General features: G+C 51.2%; 1 pseudogene; it reads right to left on the bottom strand.

Annotated features, from left to right (window-relative positions):
• Positions 1-1,147: 1,147 nt before the first annotated feature.
• On the bottom strand, positions 1,148-1,592 carry LOC112821492 (mitochondrial import inner membrane translocase subunit TIM14 pseudogene; annotated as a pseudogene).
• Positions 1,593-7,191: the final 5,599 nt, after the last annotated feature.

Genomic DNA, 7,191 nt, shown 5'->3' with positions numbered 1-7,191 from the left:
GGCTCTTAACTTTGAGCCAGGCAGCCCTCCCAGAGTCACTTGTAGAAGTTCTGTACAATGACTAGCTAGGATTTGCCATCCCCAAGGCAGTCAATGGCTGATCAATCCAACCATTCAGAAAAAAAATTCCTGTGGCCATTCACTCCCTACATAGCAGGCAATGACCTTCTCCATTCACTAAAGATCTTATTTATGAGTGCTTTTAGCTTCTCAAGTCAGTTCTTCATGTTCTTCTCCTTATTGGGACTTGGGTCACTGGCAGACCAGAGCAGCTATTCAGCATTATAAAACTATTCAGAGGCCAGTCTAGGCAAAAGTCACAAAATTATCTTGCAGTGTCTTGCTCAACAACCTCTTAAAAATTTTTTTTTTACTTATCACACATTTAAAGATAATCGAATGGGGGTGCCTGGGTGGTTCAGTAAGCGTCTGACTCCTGATCTCAGCTCAGGTCTTGATCTCAGGGTTGTGAGTTCAAGCCCCGTGTTGGGCCCCATGTTGGGCATGGAGCCTACATACATACATACATACATACATGAAATCAAATGGAGTGGTACTGGCTGGCTCAGTCATTAGAGCATGGGACTCTTGATCTCGGGGTCATGAGTTCAAGCCCCACCTTGAGCGCAGCGCTGACTTAAAATAATAACAAGAAGAAGAAGAATTGAACAGAAACCCACGTAGCCACTCCCCAGTTTCAACAGATGTAAATGGTTTGCTCTTTTGCTTCAGATTTCCTTATCTTTTTTAAAGAAATAACACATTACAGCTACAACTAAATCCTTGCCTATATTCCTGCTCCCTCCTGCCCGGGCAGATATGAGTGCCATCCTAAAGTTGGGTTATCATTTCCAATAGTGATTTTGGCTTTGACCTTTCTTTCTGTCTGGACCTCAGGTGCACAAGTTGAGAGATCATTCTCTCAACGGCATACTCTCATCACTGTTCCTTCTGCACAAAGGCCCTCTCTTGTTTTATTTTATCCCTCTGATCCTTGCTCACTACCCCAGTGCACCCCACCCCTTAAGGCAACCACAGTAATGTGTTTGTACGAGTTCCTCTAAAGCATACATTGCCGTTCTGTGTACATGTATTTTTAGTTTAGGGTTGTTGTTGTTGTTGTTGTTTTAACTTTGAGGCACTTTATTATAAAAGGCTGGTACTCATACCCATAAAATGAATAAGAACTTAAAAGTCATCATACATTTACTTCATTTTTTAGCTTGACCTTCTAGTAGATCTGTAGCTTTATTGATTGGGGCTGGTATCTAAAGAGATCCTCCCTTGTCTGGGGGACTCATTTAAATTTAAAAGCATCATTTGTCAATGAGCATCACATTTTTCCTTTATTGCCAGTAGGGTTATGCTCAGTATTAATGCTGCTTATGCTTAGTACTAATGCTGCTTCCCGTTCTGCGATTCGGGGTTCAAACCCACCTCTGTAATAGCCACCGCTGATGGCAGATTTTGGTAGATTTTGAGAGGTGTGTTTTGCTTGAGGCTCCACGTGCCCCATGGCTTGTGAAACAGAACAGCTTGCAAATCCTGCAGCTTCTACGGCTGGACTGGCCATGGCTCCAGCCTGGCTCCCCCACCTCTTCGGAGCCCAGAGGCCACAGTCACCCACCTCCACAGCTCTTCCGGCAAGTGACGCACACCCCCCCCCCAAAACAGGCACTGTGTATTTTCAGTTCACATAAATGACACGGTGCCGGAGATTTTATTCTGTTTTTGGCTTTCTCAGCCAGCACTACGCTTTTAAGGTCCAGGCATATCGTCGGGTGTTCATCTAGCTGCAGGGGCCATTCACCCCTTTTGACTTATCCCATTCCTCTGGTGAGGTGGAGGAGAGAGGAGCAAACTGAGGAAGTGCTTAGGACCGGGCTTGTCCTCAAGACGTTATCCCCGGAGAGAGAAGTGTCAATGCACGTGTGCACGCAGGTACACACACACACACACACCCCACTTCAGCGGGGGCCCCGGCGAGTGGAGGTGGGGGAAAGCCAGCCGAGAGTCCTAGCAAAGGAGGACTCATTTCAGAGCTCTGCCCTTACATCCAAGGCCTTGCCCCCTCCAGGAAGCCTGCCCTGACCACCCCATTCCATGCAGGTCTCTCCCCATTCTGAGAACTATGAATCTCATCTAATCATACACTAGTCTCTTCAAGTCTTTCTATTACTCTCTCCCTCATTAAGTTGACATCCTCTGGAAGGAAAGGACCGTCTCTCGTCTTTTTCGTCTCTCTTGCTCAAGGCCTGGTCCTGAAGAAAGGAGGGCAGGGAGTGGGAAGCAGAATAGCGATTTCCTTAATTCAGGTCCCGCTCCCTCTGTTTCAGGGACAGGTCATCTTTGAGCAAACGCTTCGGTGCCAGGCTCTTAGAAGTCCAGAGAGAAAATACATGCTGTTCCAGCTCTTAGGAAGCTATTTATAGGGGATGCAGACACCCAGACATGGAGTCATAGGATGGTGCGGAGAAGACAAAGACAAGCAGACACTTGGGGTGCCAAGGAGGAAATCCCAGCGCAGCTCAAGGGGAGGCCAGGGGGCTCCTAGATGAGGTGACATCCCAGCTGTCTCCCACGGAAAGAAAAGAGGTAAATTGAGAATCGGGAGCTGGGCGAGGGGATTATGAAATAAGATCGAGAGGGTACAAGGAATACCAGTACTGCCTGCTTCCAGTTATCGTACTTATACATCAAACAACCACTTTATTATGTTTGCAGAGTCTCCGGGTCAGGAATCCGGACAGGACACAGCAGGAAGAGCTTGTCTCTGCCCTAGGTCGTCTGGGGCCTCAGCTGGAAGCATCCATGGCAGGACTTTGGAATCAATGAAGGCTCATTCACTCACAAATCTGGTGGCTGGTGCTGACTGCAGGTTGGGTCCTCAGTGCCTCTCCATGTGGTTTTCCCACTGGTCTCTCCGGGCGGGCTGGTGTGGGCTTCTTATATAGCATGGTGGCTGGGTTCCTGGAGTGAGCATCCCCAAAAAGAGAGAGAGCCAGGTGGAAGTTATATGACTCAGCATCCCAAAGCATCCTTTCTACCATAGTCTATTGGCCAGAGCAGTCACAACCGCCTGGCCCAGATTCAATGAGAGGAAACAGACCCCCTCTCCCTGGCTCAGTGAGAGGAAAGTCAATCGTCCTGCAAGAAGAGCATGTGGGATGGGATATACATTTTGGTGCAGCTACCTTTGGAGAATACCATCACCATGGTACGTATTGATAAGGTGGAGGGTGAACAGTGGACAGGTAGGCATCCAATATCACTGAAGTATAATATGTGAGATGGAGGCAGCCAGATACAAGGCTACAAGGCTAGGTCAGGCCAGGTGCTGGAGGGTCTTAAAACCATGCTTAGGAGAATGCTTACAGACAAAGGAGCATTTTGAAAGCCCAGGACTCCTGCTCCCTCATTCCCATCACCCAGCACCTCCTCTTTGCTTGATCAGAAAATATCTAAGGCTCTCTATGGGTGACTAAAGCAAAGGGGGTCTCAGGATTGGTCTGCACCCTTGAAGTAAGTGTCAAGGACAGCTAGACACCAGCCCCTACCCCTGTGCCTGTGTGTACATGTGTCCACACCTACCTGGCCAAGCCCAGTCTCTTGGCTCCAGAGTCCTATGGATGCTGCTGCTTGGGTAGCAGAGACTCTTCAGAAATGCCCTTCTGGGGACACCTGGTGGGCTCAGTCAGAGGAGCATGGGATTCTTTTTTTTTTTTAATATTTTATTTATTTGAAGAGAGACAGCGAGAGAGGGAACACAAGCAGGGGGAGTGGGAGAGGGAGAAGCAGGCTTCCCGCTGAGCAGGGAGCTTGATGTGGGGCTCGATCCCAGGACCCTGAGATCATGACCTGAGCCGAAGGCAGATGCTTAAAGGCTGAGCCACCCAGGCGCCCTGAGCATGGACTCTTGATCTCGTGCTTGCGAGTTCGAGCCCCACATTGGGTGTAGAGATTACTAAAAAATAAATAAACCTGAGAAAGAAGAAAGAAAAAGAAGAAAGAGAAAGAAAGAAAGAAAGAAAGAAAGAAAGAAAGAAAGAAAGAAGAAAGAAAGAAAGCAAGAAAGAAAGAAAGAGAAAGAAAAAAGAAAGAAAGAAAGAAAGAAAGAAAGAAAGAAAGAAAGAAAGAAAGAAAGAAAGAAAGAAAAAGAGAAAAAGAGAAAAAGAAAAGAAAGAAAAGAAATCCCCTTCCAGGTCCATCCCTTTCCAGATCCATTCTGAATGGTCCTGGGCAGAGCAAGACCCACACTTCACACACACACACATGCAGAAACACATGTGCACAGGCCCACTAGGTGTAAGCCAATGGGACAGCATCATATCAAGGAGAAAGCGCTTGTTTGGTAGTCAGGAGTCCCATGTAATCATCCAGTCTCTGTCCAAGGAGCAATGGGCCTTGGGGGAGGTCATTTACCCTGCCGGAACTTGCAGGCAAGGGCTAGCATTGCACTTAGACAAGAGTTTTCCCCAAGTGTGGTCCCTGGAGATCGGCAATTAAAATCACCTGGCTTGAAAACTACCATGAGCTATCACCACACACTCACTAGAAGGGCCCAGATGAAAAAGATAGGCAACACCAAGTGCTGACTGGAAGGAGAGCAACTGGAGCTCTCAGACTTTGTTGGTGGGGGTGCAAAATTGTATACCCACTTTAGAAAGCCGTTTGGTAGTATCCACTAAAGCTAAATCCCTTCCCTATGACCCCAATTCCACTCCTAGAGATTTACCCCAAAGACAGAAAACATATGTCCACAAAAGGGACTTGACTGGTACAAAATGATCATAGCAGCTTTATTTATAACAACCCCAGACTGGAAGCAGTCCATCAACAGGTGAACAGATAAATACAAAGAAACCAAACTACTGATACAGGCAACATGGGGGGACGTCAAAAACATTTAGGCTGAGTGAGAAGTCAGAAACAAGAGTGAATGCCATATGACTCCACCTAGCACAGTCTCCAAACAGGTGGACCTTAACATGGAGATAAAAGTCAAAAGAGTGGGGGCGCCTGAGTGGCTCAGTCGTTAAGTCTGCCTTCAGCTCAGGTCATGATCCCAGGGTCCTAGGATCGAGCCCCGCATCAGGCTCCCTGCCCAGCGGGAAGCTGCCTCTCCCTCTCCCACTCCGCCTGCTTGTGTTCCCTCTCTCGCTGTCTCTCTCTGTCAAATAAATAAAATCTTTAAAAAAGAAAAGAGTCAGAAGAGTGGTCCCTTGGGGCCTGGGACTGGTGCGGGGGAGGTGGGGGAGGTGGGGGAGGTGGGGGAGGTGGGGGAGGTGGCCGGCAAGTGGATCCGTGGAAATTTCTCGAATGATAGAATTGCTATCTTCATAGGATGTGGGTTACACAGTATACGTTTGTCAAAACGCATGAACCCGCACACGTAAGATCTGGGCACTTCACGGTTCTACTTTAATTTTTTAAAAAACCAGATCATCTACACTGCGTGTTAAAATGCAGCCTGGGTACCCCAGACCGACTGAGTCAGGGAGTCCTCTGGAGCGGGGCCCGGGAATCTGCATTCTCCACAGCCTCCAGGTTTGGCGAGAGCGTTAGATTGGAGACCCATGTCTCCAGGGGCGACTTCCCCCCCACCCCAGGCGTCCCCAGACGCCCATGATCCCACCCAAGTCTCCCGCTCTCCCCAAGCCCCCAGCCCTCTGCCCAGTCGCCCCTGGTAACCAAGAAAGGGCTTGAAAACCCTCAAAGTGCAGCCGCCCGGGGAGGGCCGTCCACAGTGTCAGCGAAACAAGGGCAAATACAAAATGCGGGGTAATTGGCGGTTTTCTCATTCTCGGCCCTTTGTGCGGCGGCGCGGAGCCGGGGCCGCGCTCCCAAGCCCGGGCCTTTGAGCCGCCGGGGGCCGGGCCTCCGCGCTGCCCGCGCTCCGCAGCGCATAATTAATGGGGCTTCACAGGGCCCCGGACAAAGGCGCCCATTCACCCCGCCGCTCCCCCCCCCCACCCCGGGGATATTGTTATTTCTAGAAACTGCAGCCAGCTGGGCCGCAGAGAAACGTCAGCTCTGTGGGAGAGTGAGCGGCCAGGACGAGAGGAGAGAGGGAGCTCTGTCTCTGCGCCCCGAGCGAGCGAGCGGGATTAGAGGCGGCCAGCGAGCCTCGGGGTGGGCAGGGGGCCCGCGGTCTTTTCTGCAGTCTGCACAAGTCCTCAGAAAGCGTTGTGATTTCCATGGGGCCCTGGAGGAGAGTGCCATGGAAATGGTAATGGGCGCATTGAGGCTAGTTCTTAGGGAAGGAGAAAGGGGGTGCATTCAGGCCCCCCCTGAGCATGGCACATCTCCCTAGTGGGAGGGGTCGGTGGCTGGCGGGGTGGGGGGGGCGGGTGGGAAGCCAGGGTGCCCCCACCTGTACCAGGCCTACTGGGACAACAGGCAAAGTGAGTCAACGAATAAAGGCCTGGGTCTCCGTCTGCGGAGCCTGGGGTGAAGTCAGCGACTGGGGGGATGTGAAGACCCCATAGTCACCTGGCTTCTGCTCCAAGGACCACTGGGGAGCTTATTCCAAACAACACCTATGCAGAAGCAGGCTCTCAAAGTCTGGGGGGGCGGGGGGGGGGCTTCTTTTCCTAAGTCTCCCAGCCCCTCTGAAGCCCACCCACACTGGGTCCCCTCTCAGCATGCCCCAGCGAGAGGGTGCAAGGGCCCCATTTCCCACTGCAAAGAGGAGGAAACAGGCCCAAGGAGGCAAACTGGCTTGCCCGCGATGACAGAACAGAGCTGGGACTGGGCGTGCTGGTTGTGTGCAAAAGCGGAACAGAAGGGAGAGGCAGCTGGAAAGGGAGGCTTCCCCTCCTCCCCAGAGCGGTTCTTGACTGAGCAGGCCCGTTCTGTTCTCTCCCTTCCCCGGCCTCTCCTTGCGTGGGACTGATCTGCCTCATTAAATGCCTCTAGCATGTTCTGTTTCGTGGGTTCACTAGGGTTTCTCCGACCCGCTCCATCAGAGGCACGCTTGAGTGCAGGTCCAGAGATCACATTGATTTTGTGTCCAGGCCCAGGGCCGGTAGAGCTCCAGCCAAGGCTCACTGGATGTGAGCAGCTTCTCATGACTCCAGGGGCCAGTCCCTTAGGCTGTGTTCCCCTCCAAAGCTCAGTGCCCTCCTCAGGCCCCACAGAGGGCCTGGTCCCGGCTCAGCAGTGCTGAGCTTCACCTTTGCCACCAAACCC

Source organism: Callorhinus ursinus, unplaced genomic scaffold, assembly GCF_003265705.2.
Source record: "Callorhinus ursinus isolate GAN/ISIS: 27379988/994484 unplaced genomic scaffold, GSC_fseal_2.0 scaffold10, whole genome shotgun sequence".
Classification (NCBI taxonomy): domain Eukaryota; kingdom Metazoa; phylum Chordata; class Mammalia; order Carnivora; family Otariidae; genus Callorhinus; species Callorhinus ursinus.
This window is presented reverse-complemented; position numbering and strand designations above follow the sequence as displayed.